Source organism: Schistocerca piceifrons, chromosome 6 (assembly GCF_021461385.2).
Source record: "Schistocerca piceifrons isolate TAMUIC-IGC-003096 chromosome 6, iqSchPice1.1, whole genome shotgun sequence".
Classification (NCBI taxonomy): domain Eukaryota; kingdom Metazoa; phylum Arthropoda; class Insecta; order Orthoptera; family Acrididae; genus Schistocerca; species Schistocerca piceifrons.
In genome coordinates, this window is record NC_060143.1 from 495,631,142 (window position 1) to 495,654,303 (window position 23,162).

General features: G+C 44.5%; 1 protein-coding gene and 1 non-coding gene across 2 annotated transcripts in view; both read right to left on the bottom strand.

The window, feature by feature from the left end:
* The window catches only part of LOC124803420, a 909,999-nt gene that overhangs the window by 836,373 nt on the left and 50,464 nt on the right, over positions 1–23,162 (bottom strand). The window lies entirely within an intron of this gene.
* Positions 3,730–3,804, bottom strand: Trnat-ugu. Its single transcript has one exon. It is a non-coding gene; the product is annotated as a tRNA-Thr (tRNA).

A 23,162-nucleotide genomic window follows, 5' to 3' on the forward strand; every position in this document is an offset into this window, starting at 1 on the left:
ATTAGAATAGAGACCCCACGAACACAAATTTGCTGTGGCAGGTATGAAATATAAACTCCGTTACTCGCTCGTTACACTCGAAGGACAGATGTTGAATGGGCCGAAACGAGCCGCCGCATAACAGAGTAGTTGCCTGCTAACTTCGAAAGAAGGTAGATGCGGTCCCTAGCGCAACTTATAACATCGTCGAAAATCAGTGCGGACGTGACAACTTTGGTACACCCTGTTAAACAAACGGAAAAATAGAGGCAGTACAATTGGAGAGCCATCCGCCTTCACCAACATGCATAAGCAATTACAAAAAACTAATAATAAAAAAAATTGCATGGCGCGAGATTCGATCTGGCGACTTTCGGATTACGAACCCGAGCGCTTACCGCTGCGCCACGACACTGTAGAAAATTATTAATCGTAGATAGTATTTCACTGTAACGGTTTCTTTTAACAGTCGATTTTCTCGACAACGGCTGAGAAGTGCATCTTGGTGCTTTGCCACATTACACCTCTGGCCATGAGCTTTTATTATGAGCAGTATGAATCGGATCTGAATTTCACAATTGGCGGCCTCCCCTTGTGAGTGTGCTAACACGATTGTCCCACTGAAACACACTTTTAGCCGAAATTAAACTAGCCACTACAGGCCTGTTTCGGCTTCTTCTACATCTATATCTGCACCTCCACTTCTCAAGCCACTATAAGGTATGTGGCGGAGGGTACTTCTGCTACCGTTACATTCCTCCCGCCACACTATTGACGGGAAATTACTGAAAACAGTAACCATCGTAAAAATATTTAGGAATAACTATTCTGTGCGACATAAAGCGTAATGATCACACAGCACAAATAGCAGGATAAAAAGAAGCCGCGCTGAGATTCATTGGGAGAATCTTAAGGAGATGCAGTTAAAGTCCGAAAGAAGTGCCTTACAGAACAATCTATTCACGAATGGCACGTGGAAATACGCCTGTCGTAGGAGGAAGATGGAACTTAGCCTCTCGGAATATCAACGGCACATCTCTCCGTGAACAACAAGCCTCTCTTTTAGCGTCGGTTACTGTAGTTCGTTGGGCATGTTCGTAACGCTCTAGCTCAGATTACGCAACATCTTGACGAAACGTGCGGCTCTTCGTTAGATTCCTTCCCCCCCTCCCATTTTTTCTATTAATTCAAGCTAGTAAGGATCCCTGACTGAAGAGCAATACTCAATAATCGGTCGAACAATTCTTATGTAAGGCGTTTCTTTCGAACTTGAACTGCATTTCCTTAAGATTCTTCCAATGAAACTCAGCGAGGCATCTTCTTACCCTGCTATTTGTGCTGTATGATAAATCCGCTTTATGTCGCACAGAATGGTTATTCCTAAATATTTAAGATAGTTACTGTTTTCAGTGACTTCCTGTCAATACACACTACCGCCCCATTCGGATAAATAATATATGACGCATCACGGAACAATTATCCGAATGGGGCGGAAATCGCTAGACGCGATATACATGAACAAACAAATGACTACAATTTCCGAAAAAATTCATGATTTATTCAAGACAATGAGCTTCAAAGATGGAGCAAGTCCACCCGTGGCCCTTATGCAAGCAGTTATTCGGCTTGGCACTGATTCATAGAGTTCTTCTGTCCAACTGGCGCCTTACACCCTCAAAATACAGAAATGGTCGGAAGGCCCTGCCCATAAGTCTCCAAACGTTCAGTTGGGAGAGATCCGGCAACCTTCCCAGCCAAGGTATGGTATGGTACAGACGAAGGCTCTCGCCGTATGCTGGCAGGCATTATCTTGCTGAAATTTAAGCGCAGGCTGGCTTGATATAAAGGCTAACAACATGGGGCCCAGTATCGTCGACCTACTGCTGCGATGCGAGGGTGCCGCGGATAACAACCAAAGAGCCCTGCTATGAAAGGAAATGGCACCCCAGACGATAACTTCTGGTTGCCGGGCCGCTGCACGGGGCGTCTCCGGACACAGAATTGTCTTCGATGATGACTCCTGCTTCAAACTAAGGTCCAACGACGAGGAAGACTTCTCTGGAGACGCCCGGGTTAGCGCAGAGATGCCAACATGACTGTCGTCCGCCATACGGTCTGACAGCCACGAGTGACGGTCTGGGGTGCCATTACCTGAGGAATGTTGTTGCTGTTGTTATGGTCTTCAGTCCAGAGACTGGTTTGATGCAGCTCTCCATGCTACTCTGTCCTGTGCAAGCTTCTTCATCTCCCAGTGCCTACTGCAACCTACATCCTCCTGTATCTGCTTAGTGTATTCGTCTCTTGGTCTCCCTCCAATACTAAATTGGTGATCCCTTAATGCCTCAGAACATGTCCTACCAACCGATCCCTTCTTCTAGTCAAGTTGTGCCACAAATTTCTCCTCTCCCCAATTCTATTCAATACCTCCTCATTAGTTATGTGATCTACCCACCTAATCTTCAGCATTCTTCTGTAACACCACATTTCGAAAGTTACTATTCTCTTCTTGTCCAAACTATTTATCGACCACGTTTCACTTCCATACATGGCTGCACTCCATACAAATACTTTCAGAAATGACTTCCTGATACTTAGATCTATACTCGATGATAACAAATTTCTCTTCGTCAGAAACGCTTTCCTTGCTATTGCCAGTCTACATTTTATATCCTCTCTTCTTCGACCGTCATGAGTTATTTTGCTCCCCAAATAGCAAAACTGATTAACTACTTTAGGCGTCTCATTTCCTACTCTAATTCCCTTAGCATCACCCGAGTTAACTCGACTACATTCCATTATCCTCGTTTTGCTTTTGTTGATGTTCATCTTGTATCCTCCTTTCATGACATTGTCCATTCCGTTCTACTGCTCTTCCACTTTGCTGTCTCTGACCGAATTACAGTGTCATCGGCGACCCTCAAAGTTTTAATTTCTTCTCCATGATTTTAATTCCTACTCCAATTTTTTTTTGTTTCCTTTACTGCTTGCTCAGTATACAGATTGAATAACACCGGGGATAGGCTACAACCCTGTCTCACTCCCTTCCCAACCACTGCTTCCCTTTCATGCCCCTCGATTCTTATAACTGCCATCTGGTTTCTGTATACATTGTAAATAGCCTTTCGCTCCCTGTATTTTATCCCTGCCACCTTCAGAATTTGAAAGAGAGTATTCCAGTGAACATTATCAAAAGCTTTCTCTAAGTCTACAAATGCTAGAAACGTCGGTTTGCCTTTCCTTAATCTATCTTCTAAGATAAGTCGTAGGGTCAGTATTGCCTCACGTGTTCCAACATTTCTAAGGAATCCAAACTGATCTTCCCCGAGGTGGGCTTCTACCAGTTTTTCCATTCGTATGTAAAGAATTCTAGTTAGCATTTTGCAGCCGTGACTTATTAAACTGATAGTTAGCTAATTTTCACACCTGACTTGAAGAATAACAGGAAGGAAATTAGCGACGAACTTTACATCGTAATTTGGGACAACGAAATAGACTAAGTTAAGAAATTCTGCTACCTTGGGAATAAACTAATACATGAGGGACCAAGCTAGAATTAAAAACCAGATTAGCAAAGGCAAAAAAGGCTCTCCTGGTAAAAAAAGTATATTAGTATCAAACAAAGTACATAATTTAAGGAACAAATTTCTGAGAATGAGCATTTGGAACATATCATTATATTAAAAATTTATATCAATACCTTCATCTGCTCACGGGCGTTAATATATATCAACGGGGACAGGTGAAAATATGTGCCCCGACCGGGACTCGAACCCGGCATCTCCTGCTTACATGGCAGGCGCTCTATCCAGCTGAGCCACCGAGGGCACAGAGTATAGTGAGACTGCAGGGGCTATCTCGATCACGCCTCCCGCGAGGTCCGAATTCTCTCCTTATATGTCCACACACTACATTCGTAGTGTCCCTACCCAGCACAATCATTACTCGTGGAAGACATTCTTATCAAGTCCTGTAAGAGTTCGGGTAATATGTGTGCATCCGTATAGAAGAAGGACATGTCCGAAAGAACAGACATCATATCCATACAAGTATATACATTATAAGGTGGTGAATCACGGACTGTGGGCAACAAGAAAAGAAATGAATCGTAGTGTTTGATCTGTGGTACTATAGAAGGTGTTGAAAATTGGGTTAACTGAGAATAGAGGAGGTTCTCCGCAGAATGGGCGAGGAAAGAAACGTCTGGAAAACATCTAAATCTACATCTACATTTATACTCCGCAAGCCACCCAACGGTGTGTGGCGGAGGGCACTGTCATTACCTCCCTTTTCTGTTCCAGTCGCGTATGGTTCGCGGGAAGAACGACAGTCTGAAAGCCTCCGTGCGCGCTCGAATCTCTCTAATTTTACATTCGTGATCTCCCCGGGAGGTATAAGTAGGGTGAAGCAATATATTCGATACCTCATCCAGAAACGCATCCTCTTGAAACCTGGCGAGCAAGCTACACCGCGATGCAGAGCGCCTCTCATGCAGAGTCTGCCACTTGAGTTTGCTAAACATCTCCGTAACGCTATCACGCTTACCAAATAACCCTGTGACGAAACGCGCCGCTCTTCTTTGGATCTTCTCTATCTCCTCCGTTAACACTGAGAAAAATAAAGGACAGGATGATAGAAAATGTGTTAAGGCATCATGAAATAGCTTACATGGCAATAGAGGGTCAAAGCTGTAGGTTACAACAGATTGGAATACATTCAACAACTAACTGAGGACGTCGGACGCAAAGTGCTACTCCCGGACGGTGATGTTGCCGCGAGAGAGGAATTCGTGGCGGGCCGCATCGAAGCAGTCAGGGACAAGATTAATAAAAGAAAAGTAAGCTGTTTACGTTAGAAAACCGCATTTCTGATCATTAGCTCTTTACTAATAACTGCTCAGATTAGGAAACTCTGTAATCAGTATAATTTTTACCCAAAGTTTTTAGTTTCCCTGAATATTTCTGCTGTGTTATTACAAGACGGAATATTTTATCTTTAATGATAGCTGCTGAGTACCCAATATCGAACGGTGGAGAGAGCACTACTTTTTAAACGTCGGTAAAGAAGTACCAGGCGATCAAAAAGTCAGTATAAATTTGAAAACTTAATAAACCACGGAATAATGTAGATAGAGAGGTAAAAATTGACACACATGCTTGGAGTGACATGGGGTTTTATTAGAACAAAAAAAAAAAAAAAACTAAGTTCACAAAATGCCCGACAGATGGCGCTGGATAGCAAAACGTCAGTGATTGCGCATGACAATCGTCATGCTTGGCCTCCCAGGTCCCCAGACCTAAGTCCGTGCGATTATTGGCTTTGGGGTTACCTGAAGTCGCAAGTGTATCGTGATCGACTGACATCTCTAGGGATGCTGAAAGACAACATCCGACGCCAATGCCTCACCATAACTCCGGACATGCTTTACAGTGCTGTTCACAACATTATTCCTCGACAACAGCTATTGTTGAGGAATGATGGTGGGCGTATTGAGCATTTCCTGTGAAGAACATCATCTTTGCTTTATCTTACGTTGTTATGCTAATTATTGCTATTCTAATTAGATGAAGCGCCATCTGTCAGACATTTGTTGAATTTTTGTATTTTTTTGGTTCTAATAAAACCCCATGTCATTCCAAGCAGGTGTGTCAATTTGTACCTCTCTATCTACATTATTCCGTGATTTATTCAGTTTTCAAATTTATACTGACTTTTTGATCACCCTGTAGAATGTCCACAGGCAAAAACCTTAACGAAAAAGAAAAGACAGAGGAGTTTTAAAACTACACCATGGGGAATGAATCATGGTAACACCGCTGCAAGAGTAGCAGTTTTATGGAATGACATGGTACACACATTAATTACTGTGTAAAGACGTAAACTGCCATGGCATGTAACCGATTTCCTCTCAGAACTTACGTCACAATTACGCGTCAAGGCTTCAGCAGCTGTAAGAGCAGGAATTTTCCACACCTAATGACAAGCGCTAACGATGTACCAAATAGTCGCTCTATTTCTGACGTCCGCAACGGGAAGCAAGTGGGCAAGTAAAGCGCACAGGGACGGACGTAAAAATACTCCACTCCCTCTGTATTATTTCCTTTAAGAATGAGAGGCAAGTTCCTGAAATCGAATTTTAATTTAGATCCTTCTCAACGAAAACGATATAGGCTACACTGGCACGTAAGTACTTAGAGAAAAAAATGTTCTGTTTCCTTAAACATCAATCGGCAAATATTTCAGCACCAAGTTTCGAAAGTACACGCTAATCAGTAGATATCCGGTTAACTGTAGTAGCTGGTATTGATGAACGCCATGTCCACGTGATGACGTAAATCAAGTACAGCTGTAGTAGTGGAACATGGAAACGCTTTGGATCGTAGAAATCAAATAAACTAAAATATTGTCACAGGGATAGGTAATGTCCGGCCCCGGCAGCTGAGTGGTCAGCGCGACAGAACGTCAATCCTAAGGGCTCGGGTTCAATTCCCGGCTGGGTCGGAGATCTTCTCCGCTCAGAGACTGGGTGTTCTGTTGTCCTAATTATCATCATTTCATCCCCATCGACGCGCAAGTCGCCGAAGTGGAGTCAAATCGAAACTGTCTACCAGACGGGTGGCCTTAGTCACACAACATTTTAGGGGATAGGTAATAATATACAATGAGGAGATAGGTCTGAATGGTAACACTGGTCATGAGTTTTACAAGCCACCACAGTCCCATACAAGTAGAGGGTTGGAGAAAATACGGAAACACTAAAAAGACAACAGATTACTGCGCCTGATAGCGTGCAGGAAACAAGTTGGCATTCAAAACTGCTTCCAGTCGTATCGTAATGGATAAATACAGATGCTGTATGGTTGTCAAGGGAATATTATACGATTCTCCCCGCAAAATAGCGGCAACTTCATGTAACGATCATGGAGGTGGATAGCAATCACGGACCCGTCTCTCCAAAGTAGACCGCAAAGGCTCTATAATACTGAGATATGGTGACTTGGGTAGCCAGGGGAGATGCGACAATCCTTCTTCGTGCTCGCAAAACCAGGCCTGGACGGAGCGAGTGTTTATTTAAGTAAATGCGGTTATTCTAACTGATTCCTAGTGCTAAGTAGTCTTCAGTCTCATCGCATATCTTGTAAGAAAATGAAATGGCTACAGACGTCCTTATGATCTTGTTTATTTTTTAGCTACCAGTTTCGGCGCTTCAAAGCGCCATCTTCAGGCCGTAGTTGATACTGAGGGTTGACAAGATTCCTATATATACCGCATCAGTGGGCGACCTAAAAGGTTACGCGAACTATCTGTGTATGAGTTATGCTGGCCACTGATGCGGTATATATACTGACCGTGTCAACTCCATCAGCATCAACAACGGCCTCATGACGGCGCGTTGACGCGCCGAAACTCGTAGCTGCAAAAAAATGTTCAAATGTGTGTGAAATCTTAACTGCTAAGGTCATCAGTCCCTAAGCTTACACACTACTTAACCTAAATTATCCTAAGGACAAACACACACACCCATGCCCGAGGGAGGCCTCGAACCTCCGCCGGGATCAGCCGCACACTCCATGACTGCAGCGCCCAAGACCGCTCGGCTAATCCCGCGCGGCGTAGCTACAAAATAAACAAAATTATACGGACGGCTGTAGGCGTTTCATTTTCTTAGAATAGTACACGGCCGTAGTCGCCAACACCTCCTCTCAAAAGGATGGACGTACAAAAACGTGATCGCATGTCTATTCAGATTACGGACAGTGAATTTACCTTAGGTAGCGTCTTCCTGAAAGCAAATAGTAAACACGTAAATTACTAACAAACGGACGTCCAAGATGTGAGAACTATGTGCTATCCGCGTAGGTTTCAGCAACGAGGAGCTGAAAAGTCTCTACTGGTTGGCAGACTTTCCTCTGCTTAATGAGACAACCGTGTACTTGCAGCAGAAGAAATACGCATAGGGTTCAACGCCTGCTGCCCTTGTTTGCGGCTGCTGGCATCACACCCAGAGACGGAGCTCAGTGGCCATGAAGTTTATTGGGCCATCGAGGGTCATTACCAGTGCTGGTGCGGGGGCGGTGGCGCGTTGGCTGCGGTTAATGCAACGTTTCCTAGCAGGCAGGCGCACACAAATCTGCCTCCCAGCCGCGACTAATACACGTCCACAGTCCGTTCAGCTCAACAGATTATTCTGTAGCAACTTACAATTTGGCGGCCGTGCCAGGAAACTAGACCACACATTCATCACTACATGGCAGACGTGTAACCCGTGGCAAGTGGAGCAACTCTTACGAATGTTATTTTATCAATGTTGGATCTTGTGACCTCCGCGGCCGTTAATGCTACTTGGTGAATGACACAACCAGCCATAAACACCTTTCAAATGTTTTATTTTAGTGCCATAACCGGTTTCGAGCTACCATGCTCATCTTCAGAGGGCTAACATTTTTCGTTACGTAGATGTTTTGATCAACAGCATGTCGTATGCTCCACAATGCATTAGCCACTAAATACTCAAATATTCTTGTGTGGTGTGGAGCATACGAAATGCTGTTGATCAAAACATCTATATGACGAAAACTATTAGCCATCTGAAGATGGGCATGGTAGCCCGAAACCGTTATATATATATATATATATATATATATATATATATATATATATATATATATATAGATAGATAGATAATATCCGGACTTTCTAAAATCATGGAGGAAGTGGGAACCAAACGACTACGAGACTGGAGACACACTATCAGACTTTCGCGAAAATATCTGCCACACAATCCCGAAATAACAAGGGCAGATCTCGTGGTCGTGCGGTAGCGTTCTCTCTTCCCACGCCCGGGTTCCCGGGTTCGATTCCCGGCGGGGTCAGGGATTTTCTCTGCCTCGTGATGGCTGGGTGTTGTGTGATGTCCTTAGGTTATTTAGGTTTAAGTAGTTCTAAGTTCTAGGGGACTGATGACCGTAGATGTTAAGTCCCATAGTGCTCAGAGCCATTTGAACCATTTGAACAAGGGCAGGTAAGTGTGACAACTACTGTCCAATCAGCTTAACATCTGTTGCATCCAAGCTGTTGACAAGAATAACACACAGAAGAATAGAAAAGAAAGCTGTGGATGTTATAAGACGATCACTTTGGTTTTCGGAAAGCTGAAGGCACCAGATACGCTTTTCTGACGTGGTTGATAACGGAAGTAAGACTTTAAGAAAAATCAACACACTTTCACATGATTTGTCGACCTAAAAAATACGTTCTACCATGTAAAATCGTAGCAAGATATTCAAATTTTGAGGAAAATGGGAGTAAAACATAGGGAGACAAATGGGAGTAAACCATAGGGAATGTGGGTAATAAAAAATATGTACAAGAACCAAGAGGGAACAATAAGAAGACCAAGTCGAAGTGCTCGGATTAAAAAGTGTGTAAGACATGGACGCAGTATATCTGCATTACTGTTCAATCTGTACATCGAAGAAACAACGACGAAAATAAAAAGAGAGGTTCATTTAAGGCTGATGACATTGCCATCCTCAGTGAAAGTGAAAAAGAATTACATGAAATGTTGAATGGAATGAACAGTCTAATGAATACAGAGTATGGATCTATGGTAAACGGTAGAAACCAAAAAATATGAGAAGTAGCAGAAATGACATTACGAAAAAAGTATGTACTGCGACATAGCCGTTCAGAATACCGAGAAAATACTACAGCTCTAATCACCAACATATTCTGGGGCGTATGTCATTTATATAATTGTAACTCTGGACCTTAGCGCGTGTTGTTGGCCGGTTGGCAGGAAAATAGATTTCATAAAGAAACCTGCCATTCACACAAAACATGATATGCATACGCATAGACTTTTCTATAGGAGTTTAACAGGCAGAAATAATGTAGTTAGCTTTACCAGTGTTTACGATTCCAGGCAGTTCGTAGCCGTAATACTGCTTTTGTTTCAATCACTGGAGGGATGTTTTATACGGTAGTTTCAAACGCTGAGAAATTCGTCAAATTTGATATACGCTACGAAAATACGTGACTCAGATATATGTTCTGACAGCAGTGAGGTTAAAGAACAGCTCTAAAATTTAACTCAGTTAGTAAATTAACTGAACTTCAATTTGCTGTTGCAAGTTAATATAGAGTTATTAACATGTTAGCATTTTCAGATGCCTATTTGCATAATTTATTTTGTAGCGAAAGTAGATCTCTCGGTACGCATTTTATCAACATCTGCACCCATTTACCCTATGCACAGTTCATACGACGGGGACGGTGGGAAAGGACGGGGGTAGGACACAGGACAATTAGCTGATGACCGGACGGAAAAAGGATTGGGAGTAGACGTGGTTGACGTAAAGGACCCATTAGAGTTTAATAGAGCTTTGGAAGACGTTCAATCAAGTAACAACACTGAAGGCGTTCATGGGAATTTTACTGTGGTTCCCATTTCGCGATAGATCGGACCTTACTTTGCGAAGAGCCCGCTTACTATTTCCACCCATCTGCTCTCTCTTCAGATTTTAACAGTGGAATTCCTTCTGCACTCTTAATGTTGACGTATCAGCCCTTAATTTCACCGAAGGTCGTTTAGACTTTTCTGTGTGCTGAATTAGTCCTTCTAATGACCATTTCATTTTCGATTTGTAGGCATTTCCTTGCAGCCTCTTCACTTCGCTTTTCTTGCGCTTTCTGATCAATTCATTCCAATCTTCCCCTGAACATATACGTACTTCCTTCAAAATGGTTCACATGGCTCTGAGCACTATGGGACTGAACATCTGAGGTCATCAGTCCCCTAAAACGTAGGACTATTTAAACCTAACTAACCTAAGGACATCACACACATCCATGCTCGAGGCAGGATTCGAACCTGTGATCGTAGCAGCAGCGTGGTTCCGGACTGAAACGCCTAGAACCGCTCGGTCGGCTTATTTCCTTCTTTTGTCGATCAACTGAAGTATTTCTTCTTCTGCATAAGGTGTCTTCGCATTCACTTTTCTTGTACGTATATTTTCCTGTCCGGCTTCTGTGGTTATCCTTTTTCAGGGATATTCATTCCTATTCAGCTGAACTGCCTATTGTGGGGCATTCATTAACGTTGTATCAGTAGCACTGGAGAACTTTAAACGCACTTCACCATTCCTCAGTATTTGTGTCCCACTTCTTTCCTCGTCGATTCTTCCGGACTATTATTTTACACTTCAGTCTACTATGCGTCGTTAATAAATCGTGATCAGAGTATATCTGCACTTTACAATCCGTTACCTGATACAGGAATCTCTTTTGACCATGATGTAGTCCACCTGGAATCTTACCGTGCCTGCAGACCATTTCCACGTATACCTCCTCCTTTTGTGTGTTCGGAAAACTATCACCGTAGCTTGGTAACGCAACACTCCACGATTTTGCTTTATGCCACCGTAATGCACAGTGCATTAATTAGATGTCGTCACTCTCCGTCTTCAGGCCACAAGTGGCCCATCGAGACCATCCGACCGCCGTGTCATCCTCATTTGAGGATGCGGAAAGGAGGGGCGTGTGGTCAGAACATCGCTCTCCCGGTCGTTATGATGGTATTCTTGACCGAAGCCGCTACTATTCGGTCCAGTATCTCCTCAATTGGCATCACGAGGCTGAGTGCACCCCGCATGGCGGCCCGGAAGGTCCCCCATCCAAGTGCCGACCACGCCCGACAGCGCTTAACGTCGATGATCTCACGGGAACCGGTGTATCCACTGCGGCAATGCCGTTGCCTTAAATGTCGTCAGCACATGTAAAATAACATTGAAATCGACGCACTCTGCGGACAGACGGGGCAGAATGATGCTACTGGCTGGTTTGTCATATTTTACACTGACCCCCGCTACCGCGTTAAACAGACACCCGCCTTCTTACGTGGACAACACTGTAACAGTGAGCCTAAAGATTGCGACTTGCAAAACACTGAAGTGACGGAAGTCATGGGATACCGATATGCACGTATACAGTATCGCCTACACGGGCTATAAAAAGACAGTGTATTGGCGTAGCTGTCAATTGTACTCAGGTGATTCATGTAAAAGGGCCATACGACGGAAATTAGCGTACTTCAAAGGTGGAATGGTAGGTGGACCAAAGGCGGAATGGTAGGTGGACCTGGACTCGTGGGACATTCCATTTAGGAAATAGTTAGGTAAATCAATATTACGAGATCCACAGTGTCAAGAGTTCAAATGGTTCAAATGGCTCTGAGCACTATGGGACTTAACATCTGAGGTCATCAGTTCCCTAGAACTTAGAACTACTTAAACCTAACTAACCTAAGGACTTCACACACATCCATGCCCGAGGCAGGATTCGAACCTGCGACCGTAGCAGCAGCGGGGTTCCAGACTGAAGCGGCTAGAACCGCTCGGTCACAGCAGCCGGCTTGTGTCAAGAGTGTGCCGTGAATACCAAATTACAGGCATTATCTCGCGCCACGGATAACGCAGCGGCGGAAGGCCTTCAGTTAGACACTGAGGGCAGCGACGTTCGAGTAAAGTTGTCAGCGCTAACAGACAGGCAACATTGCGTGAAATAACGGTAGAAATCAATCCGAGATATACGAAGAACGTGTCTGTTAGGACAATGCAGCTACGGCAGCTACGACCGATGCGACAGCACGACAAAGCCTGTAGCGCTACTCCTGCGCACAAAACCATATCAGCTGGACCCTAGACTGCCGCGGTAGGGTCCAAGTGCGACGCAGACCACACGAACGGCTTTTCGCGGATGATGCTGTAGTATACAGAGAAGTTGCAGCATTAGAAAATTGTAGCGAAATGCAGGAAGATCTGCAGCGGATAGGCACTTGGTGCAGGGAGTGGCAACTGACCCTTGACAAAGACAAATGTAATGTATTGCGAATACATAGAAAGAAGGATCCTTTATTGTATGATTATATGATAGCGGAACAAACACTGGTAGCAGTTATTTCTGTAAAATATCTGGGAGTATGCGTGCGGAACGATTTGAAGTGGAATGATCATATAAAATTAATTGTTGGTAAAGCGGGTACCAGGTTGAGATTCATTGGGAGAGTCCTTAGAAAATGTAGTCCATCAACAAAGGAGGTGGCTTACAAAACACTCGTTCGAGCTATACTTGAGTATTGCTCATCTCTATGGGATTCGTACCAGGTCGGGTTGACAGAGGAGATGGAGAAGATCCAAAGAAAAGCGGCGCGTTTCGTCACAGGGTTATTTGGTAACCGTGATAGCGTTACGGAGATGTTTAACAAACTCAAGTGGCAGACTCTGCAAGAGAGGCGCTCAGCATCGCGGTGTAGCTTGCTCGCCAGGTTTCGAGAGGGTGCGTTTCTGGATGAGGTATCGAATATATTGCTTCCCCCTGCTTATACCTCCCGAGGAGATCACGAATGTAAAATTAGAGAGATTAGAGCGCGCACGGAGGCTTTCAGACAGTCGTTCTTCCCGCGAACTATACGCGACTGGAACAGGAAAGGGAGGTAATGACAGTGGCACGTAAAGTGCCCTCCGCCACACACCGTTGGGTGGCGGGAGTATAAATGTAGATGTAGATGTAGATGTAGAACCCATGGGCCTAAGTAGACATGAAGGCACTGTGCAAGCTGGTGGCGGCTCCATAATGGCATGGGCTGTGTTTACATGGAATGGACTAGGGCCTCTACTTCAAGTGAACCGATCACTGACAATCTGTAGACATTCATTAACTTCCAGAAAGAGATTTTCACTCTGCAGCGGAGTGTGCGCTGATATGAAACTTCCTGGCAGATTAAAACTGTGTGCCGGACCGAGACTCGAACTCGGGACCTTTGCCTTTCGCGGGCAAGTGCTCTACCACTCTAGAGCACTCGCCCGCGAAAGGTGAAGGTCCCGAGTTCGAGTCTCGGTCCGGCACACAGTTTTAATCTGCCAGGAAGTTTCATTCATTGACTTCATCTTCCCAAACAACGACGATACTTCTACGGATGACAGTGCGCCAAAGCACTGGGCTACAACAGTTCGAGACTGGTTTGATGAAAATTCTGCACAATTCGAGCGAATGATTTGGCCACCAGATCGCCCGTCACGAATCCCATCTAACACTTACAGGGCATAATCGAGGGGTCAGTTCGTGCCACAAAATCCTGCACACTTTCGCAATTATGGACGGCTATACAGGCAGCATGAACAAATTAAGAGCATGTGGACCATCAGACCAATTGTGTGATTGGATTGAAGAGTTCCTAGATAACAGAACGCAGCATGTCATTCTCAATGGAGAGAAGTCTTCCGAAGTAAGAGTCATTTCAGGTGTGCCGCAGGGGAGTGTCGTAGTACCGTTGCTATTCACAATATACATAAATGACCTTGTGGATGTCATCGGAAGTTCACTGAGGCTTTTTGCGGATGATGCTGTGGTATATCGAGAAGTTGTAACAATGGAAAATTGTACCGAAATGCAGGAGGATCTGCAGCGAATTGACGCATGGTGCAGGGAATGGCAAATGAATCTCAATGTAGACAAGTGTAATGTGCTGCGAATACATAGAAAGAAATATCCTTTATTATTTAGCTATAATATAGCAGGTCAGCAACTGGAAGCAGTTAATTCCATAAATTATCTGGGAGTACGCATTAGGAGTGATTTAAAATGGAATGATCATATAAAGTTGATCGTCGGTAAATCAGACGCCAGGCTGAGATTCATTGGAAGAATCCTAAGGAAATGCAATCCGAAAACAAAGGAAGTAGGTTACAGTACGCCTGTGCGCCCACTGCTTGAATACTGCTCAGCAGTTTGGGATCCGTACCAGATATGGTTGATAGATTGAGATAGAGAAGATCCAACGGAGAGCAGCGCGCTTCGTTACAGGATCATTTAGTAATCGCGAAAGCGTTACGGAGATGATAGTCAAACTCCAGTGGAAGACTCTGCAGGAGAGACGCTCAGTAGCTCGGCACGGGCTTTTGTTGAAGTTTCGAGAAAATACCTTCACCGAAGAGTCAAGCAGTATATTCTCGCGAAGACACCACGAAGATGAAATCGGAGAGATTAGAGCCCACACGTAGGCATACCGACAATCCTTCTTTCCACGAACAGTACGAGACTGGAATGGAAGGGAGAACCGATAGAGGTATTCAAGGTACCCTCCGCCACGCACCGTCAGGTGGCTTGCGGAGTATGGAGGTAGATGTAGATGTAGATTTCTGCAGGGGACTTGCAACGAGTTGTTGAGTGCATGCCTCGTCGAGTTGCTGGACTACGCCAGGCAAAAGTAGGTCCGATACGATTTTAGGAGGGATCCCACGGCTTTTGCCTCCTTAGACTGTGTGTTAATGCTACGCGACATGACTGCAACGTCTACCGGTAGCGAGGAGCTCACGTTGTTAAGAATTTCTTCAGCAGTCGCTGTCTCGCATAGCACAGTGCGTAGAGATGCTATACAGAGCACGCTACTTCCTTGCCAGGGAAGAGTACTTCAGATCACTGCGTGGTGTAGATTGCAAAGTTAACCCCGGTGCTCGCGATGTTCCAGGAGAAGGGGCCGCGCCATTAGAGCGCCAGCAGTTTGATGAGGAACGCAGGCAGTTATCGGACGGACGCTAAAACGCGAACTTGGCTCATTCCGCGGAAACGGTGTTTGCGCTGCGGCTGCGTCGGCGACAGGTAAACACCATTAAGGAGGGTCTCCGGCGCGGGCCAGGAATTATAAGGCCCGCAACTGGGAGCGCCGCGCTCGGTGAATAAATTTCCCGGCCGTATTACGCGGCCCGAAGATGGCGCACTTTACTTCCGGCGGAGGGCTCGCCAGGATTTTACCGGAGCCCCCGCGGCGCCGTTAAACAGTGCCTCCGGAGCCATCCGTAGTGGGCGGGCCTATTAACTTAGCGTGGATCTGGCAAGGAAACTGGACTCTACATCTTCTCTTGTTTACGGCGAGCGCGCGTGCCTGAGTCCGGTGCGTGCTCTGGAAAGTTCGGAACTCGACTGAAAGTGTAAGCATGAATACGAAGAAAATTAGGAAAGGAGTGACTAGCTAACATACTGGAAAAAAATGTCCGCCGTAAGAAGAAACGTACCAAAGACAACAGAGCAGAACCGACAGTGATCCTGTGATACCATGGTTGGGGGTGGGGGTTTAAATGAAACCTTTTCGTCATCAGTCTTTTGAGTGATTTGATGCTGCCAACCACGAATTCCTTTCCTGCGCCAACATCTTCATCTCAGAGCAGCATCTAGCACCCAAAGTTCTCAATTATTTGCTGTATATGTTTCAATCTCTGTTTTCCCATACAGCTGTTACCCTCTAGTACTAAAGAAATTATTTCCTTATACAGGGTGATAAAAAAGTCGGTATAAATTTGAAAACTTAATAAACCATGGAATAATGTAGATAGAGAGGCAAAAATTGACACACATGCTTGGAATGACATGGGGTTTTATTAGAACCAAGAAAAACAAAGTTCACAAATGATCCACAGATGGCGCTGGACAGCAAAACGTCAGTAATTGCTAGCGTGACGGGTGAGAGATACGCCGATATGTTACAGAATCGCATCATCCCCAGGCTGGCTGATAAACACCTGCTGGAACGTACGATGTTTACGCAGGATGGCGCTCCACCCATATTGCTAGACGCGTGAAAGATCTCTTGCGCTCGTCGTTTGGTGATGATCGTCTGCTCAGCCGCCACTTTCGTCATGCTTGGCCTCCCAGGTCCCCAGACCTCAGTCCGTGCGATTATTGGCTTTGGGGTTACCTGATGTCGCAAGTGTATCGTGATCTACCGACATCTCTAGGGACGCTGAGAGACAACATCCGACGCCAATGCCTCACCATGACACCGGACATGATTTACAGTGCTGTTCACAACATTATTCCTCGACTACAGCTATTGTTGAGGAATGATGGTGGACATATTGAGCATTTCCTGTAAAGAACATCATCTTTATTTGTCTTACTTTGTTATGCTAATTGTTGCTATTCTGATCAGATGAAGCGCCATCTGTCGGACATTTTTTGAACTTTTGTCTTTTTTTGGTTCTAATAAAACCCCATGTCATTCCAAGCACGTGTATCAATTTGTACCTCTCCATCTACATTATTCCGTGATTTATTCAGTTTTCAAATTTATACTGACTTTTTGATCACCTGGTATCTATCACATGTCCTATCAACCTGTCCCTTCTTCTTGTCACTGTTTTCCACATATTCCTTTCGTCGCCGATTCTGTAGTTCACCCTATTTTAAACAGCTTCTATAGCACTACATGCTGTGTATGTCTTTGTACACACTGGTAAGGAGAGATGGGCTACCAGGTAGAGCAGCAGCTGTTGTAACAGGAAAGCTGGGTAGATACAGAAATGACTAGCGAACAAGTTAACACAACAAACAGAAGTTTTATTTAACTTGTATTTGTCCATGTGTACGAAGACACATTACAAATAATGCAGCAAGAAACCAAGTCCAGCTCTCAGTGTCCACCAGACAAGGATGCTGTCATAGCGAAGAGGATCCAAATGCAAGATGGCTCAGTGGCTGCCGCAGGCCATCTTACACTATGTGGTCGAAAGTACCCGGACACCCTAAAAAACAAACGTTTTTCATATTAGGTGCATTATACTGCCAGCTACTGCCAGGTACTCCACATCAGCGACCTCAGTAGTCATTAGACATCGTGAGATACCAGAATGGGGCGCTCCGCGGAACTCACGGACTTCGAACGTGGTCAGGTGATTGGGTGTCACTCGTTTCATACGTCTGTACGAGAAATTTCGACACTCCTAAGTACCGCTAGGTCCACTGTTTCCGATCTGATAGTGAAGTGGACACGTGAAGGGACACGTACAGCACAAAAGCGTACAGGCCGACCTCGTCTAGTGACTGACAGAGACTGCCGACAGTTGAAGAGGGTCGTAATGTGTAATAGGCAGACATCACTCCAGACCACCACGCAGGGATTCCAAACTGCATCAGGATCCACTGCAAGAACTATGACAGTTAGTAGGGAGGTGGGAAAACTTGCTCATAAGCCACACATCGCGCAGGTAAATGCCAAACGACACCTCGCATGGTGTAAGGAGCGTAAACACTGGACAACTGAACAGTCGAAAAACGCTGTGTTGAGTAACGAATCACGGTACACAATGTGGCGATCCGATGGCAGGGTGTGGGTATGGCGAATGCCCGGTGAACGTCATCTGCCAGCCTGTGTCGTGCCTACAGTAAAATTCGTAGTCTGTGCTGTTATGATGTGGTTGTTTTGTGTGGCAACCCTTTTTGTTTTGCGTGGCACTATCACAGCACAGGCCTACACTGACGTTTTAAGCACCTTCTTGCTTCCCACTGTTGAAGAGCAATTCGTGGATGGCGATTGCATATTTCAACACGATACAACACCTGTTCATAAATGAAATGTCGTGCGGCTAGGGCCTCCCATCGGGTAGACCGTTCGCCTGGTGCAGGTCTTTCGAATTGACGCCACTTCGGCGACCTGCGCGTCGATGGGGATGAAATGATGATGATTAGGACAACACAACACCCAGTCCCTGAGCGGAGAAAATCTCCGACCCAGCCGGGAATCGAACCCGGGCCCTTAGGATTGACAGTATGTCACGCTGACCACTCAGCTACCGGGGGCGGACAACACCTGTTCATAATGCACGGCCTTTGGCGGAGTGGTTACATGACTATAACATCCCTTTTTTCATTTCATTTCAATGGACTGGCCTGCACAGAGCCCTGACCTGAATCCTATAGAACAACTTCGGGATGTTTTGGAACGTCGACTTCGTGCCATGCCTTACCGACGGACATAGATACCTCTCCCTAGTGCAGCACTCTGTGAAGAATGAGCTGCCACTCCCCAAGAAACTTTCCAGCACCTGATTGAACGAATGCTGCGAGAGTGGAAGCTATCATCAAGACTAAGGGTGGGCCATCAACGCACTGAATTCCAGCATTACAGCCACGTGTACCCCATTTTCAGCCAGGTGTCCGGATACTTTTGATCACATAGTGTATATATCGTGCTATCCACTGAATGCGTGGCTCAGCTGGTGTGCACCATTGGGTCCGCCACATTCCACGTTGCTACTAACTAATGCCGTACGTATTTGAACACTTAGTTTCTTGACATCGGTGTACAAGTACTAGAGTGGCAAATGTGTATTAGTTACATGACACAAAAAACATTTTAAGTCGACCAGAACAGCTATAGGATGATCTCCGCAGAATCAGGGAGGAGACGTGTGGAAAACACTGGCAAGAAGAAACGGCAGAATTATAGGATTGCGTTAAGACGTCAGGGAATAACTTCCAAGGGAGCTGTAAAAGGTAAAAACTGTAGGGGAAGGCAGACAGTGGAATATATCCAACAAATAACTAAGAACGTAGGTTGCAAATGCTACTCTGAGATGAAGGGGTTAGCACTGGAGCGGTATTCCAGGAGAGCCTCATCAAACCAGAGGGAAAAAAAAGAGCTCCACTGCATGTGGTCTGTAATGATCATGCAGTGAAGAAACCTGTCTGTATCTAATTCGTAACTTCACGTTCATTCCATTTAGTTTCACCTTCTGCGCAAAGAATTTATTCGTGTCCATTACCCTGATCCGTGAACAGAGGGACTAATACTCACGCGCGAAATGATACGCATAAAGCATTACGTCACTCTTCTGCTGCTCCATTAGAGAAGATCAATGATCGAAAGGCACTGCTGTCTGGCGCGGCGACTGGCAGAAGACTTAAAAATTAAGCAAATGGCCTGTAATATGGGTAAGTAGAAGAGAATGTATGCAGTCTATACCCTGATGATGATCGCTTTTAATAGCCCCCCAAATTTTGTGATGTTTCACACAGTGGCGCATTCACACGCTCAGAATTTTCATCGAAATATGCAGCGACGCCGTACATAGTGTTAGAAGTGAAAATTACAGCGGAAAATGTAACATCTGTAGGATACATTCTAGGTTACTACAGTTTACTTTAGTTCTTACTAAGTTACTTCAGTTGTTTAATAGTTTCCTCTGTCTCATGCACTCTTGAAATTACTAAAGGCGATAAGAAGTCCAAAGAAAGGCAGTGTTTTTGGTGTCACGTCTGTTCGAAAAGAGACAAGAGTGCTCAACGATCTCCATTAATAAACGCTGCCAGTCACCTGTCGTGAGTAAAGGGAGACATTTAAAATCCCTATAACTTTCCCAGCACACGCAAGGTTCATGTAACAGAAGGTTACCGCAAACACACGAGTGAAAATATAATTAGTTTCCCCCTCACATCGTTATTGATCAGCTTCCACCAAAGTCCATGATTCATTACCATACAATGCCGTGCTCCAATCACACATTCTCCGAAATTTCTTCTTCAAATTAAGGCTTATGTCTGATACTAATAGACTTCTTTTACCCAAGAATGCCCTCTTTTCCAGTGCTAAGCTGCTTTTTATGTACTCACTGCTTCGTCCGTCGTGTGTTATTCTGCTTCCAAGATAGCAGAATTCCGCTTTTTTGTATTCTTTTATCGCTAATTTCATGTCTACTATTCTCATTACTTTATATTTCTTCGATTTCTTCTCAATCCACATTTTGTACTCTTTACACTGTTCCTTCCATTCAGAACAACCTGTAATTCTTCTTCACTTTCACTAAGGATAGCAACGTTATCCTTTTACAATGAATTTTTTATTTCCTTCATTGCTTCTTCTGCTTCTTCGATGTACAGACTGAACAGTAGGGGCGAAAAACTACATCTCTAACTTACGCCCTTTTTAATCCGAGCTCTTCGCTATTGATCTTCCATTCTAACTGTTCACTTGGTTCCTGCAAATATTGTATAACATCCCTCTTTCCCTATAGATTAATCCAATTTTTCTCAGAATTTCGAACAGCTTTCACCATTTTACATTGTTGTACACTTTCTCCAGATTAAAATATCCTTAAGTCTTGCTTTCGTTATCAATCGCTGCCTCTCTGGTTCTCTTACCTTGGATTAGACAAGCATGAACCGACTATGACGTGGTTGTGGAAGTTACGAAAGATTTAAAAATGTCGAACCTCAATGAGTTCCAGATGCTACAAATAATAACATTTAGATGCAAAGTGCAAAATTTAGTAGGTTTCAAGTTGAAGGATGACCTAGAGAAGTGAACGAACACGGGCACAGAGGAACAAAGAAAGCAGAGCAACGAATGCTTGAAGGAGTAATGGGAACATGGAAAACTCCATGGGAAAAAGGGAAAGAAAGTTCTATGCTCCTAAAATGTCAGTTTGATCGTAATAATAAACCAAACTCCGACCGAACAGGCTTTGAAGTCCCAACGGTACCGACCGACCGCCGTGTCATCCTCAGCCCACAGGCGTCACTGGATGCGGATACGGAGCGCCATATGGTCAGCACACCGCTCTTCCGGCTGATGGTCAGTTTTCGTGACCGGAGCCGCTACTTCTCAATCAACTAGCTCTTCAGTATTGCCTCATGAGGGCTGAGTGCACCTCGCTTGCCAACAGCGCTTACCCATCCAAGTGCTAGACGGGCCCTTCACCGCTAAACTTCTGTGATTTGGCGGGAAGCGGGCCTACCATTGCGGGAAGTCTGTGGACTGACTGTAATAATAATAATAATATTTTGTGTACGTAGTGCTTAACAGATTTGATGATGGTTAAAACTAGCATTGTATAACATACAGCTGTAGTAACTATATGTTATTAAAGACGAAAAACCTTTTTGGGACCCAAAGATGGTCAGAGTCATCACCGAATTCGATCGTTTATAATACAAACAAAGCAGTCCAGTAGTGTACTACACAATGCTATTTTTAATAACAGTAATAATAATAAGAGTTATGCAGCCAGTGAGCTCTACACAGCTGTAAACAAGGTGCATAACGAAACTTCCTGGCAGATTAAAACTGTGTGCCGGGCCGAGGGAGACTCGAACTCGGGACCTTTGCCTTACGCGGGCAAGTGCTCTACCAACTGAGCTACCCAAGCACGACTCACGCCCCGTCCTCACAGCTTTACTTCTGCCAGTACATCGTCTCCTACCTTCCTACCGCCGTGCTTGGGTAGCTCAGTTGGTAGAGCACTTGCCCGCGAAAGGCAAAGATCCAGAGTTCGAGTCTCGGCCCGGCACACAGTTTTAATCTGCCAGGAAGTTTCATATCAGCGCACACTCCGCTGCACAGTGAAAATCTCATTCTGGAAGGTGCATAACGTTGCTGGAAGGTATTGAACTGGATAGCGACGCAGAATAAAATTATTTCATATGGTACAAGAGCAAGAAAGACTTCTAATGTTAAATCTGTTGTAACGTTGAACGTCGGCAATGAATGGAATATTAAATGCGGGTTCCGCAGGACTGTTATGGCCTACGGCACTTCTGGTGAATTTGTGCAGCTGCTGCTGTATCTGACCCCTGGCTAATAGTAGTGCCACGCTAGTGATATCTTTGCTAAGAAATCATTAGAGGTTTAAGGGAAATATGATGTTAACTTACAGCAAGGTACCAGATTAAAAAAATGGAAGTTCATCAAGTACTGCAGTGTTTCGCGCATTTCCATCAAATTACCCACTAACTACCTAAAATTTTGTTTACACAGTTACGTGACGAACAGCACGGTATTCCACCTCGGGAAATTCCGACCGCATTATATATATATATATATATATATATATATATATATATATATATATATATATATATATAAGGGCTGCAGCCAGCAACAGCTTTTTGTTCTCTGGCTGCCAAAGCGAGTACAGTGTCTCACTTCAATATTCAGCCGCGTATTCTTTCGTGTTTAAACAAAAACATTTGTATGATTTTACAATACCACTTTATTTCGCCAGCACCTTTTATTCACGGATGATAATTAGATAATAATGATGCAACAATTAACATAATCACAAAAAAACATAAACCGACTCCACTCTAATATTCAAGCATCTTGCTACAGACACATAACTTCAACCTCTTAGCGATAAGATGCTAATGCCTTCTTCTGCATCCTGTTTTTCTCTTTACTTCTTTCAAATTTTCTTATAGGTTTCCTGGAGCGATTTAAGCTGGAACGTCCGCATAGCTGAAGCGAAGGCAGATGCCAGACCGCATAAGTCACTAAAGAAAGCACTAGTTTACAAGACCGTCGTTGCATCTATGCTGTAGCACTGCTCGTCCGTTTGGTAACCTTACCAGGCAGGAGA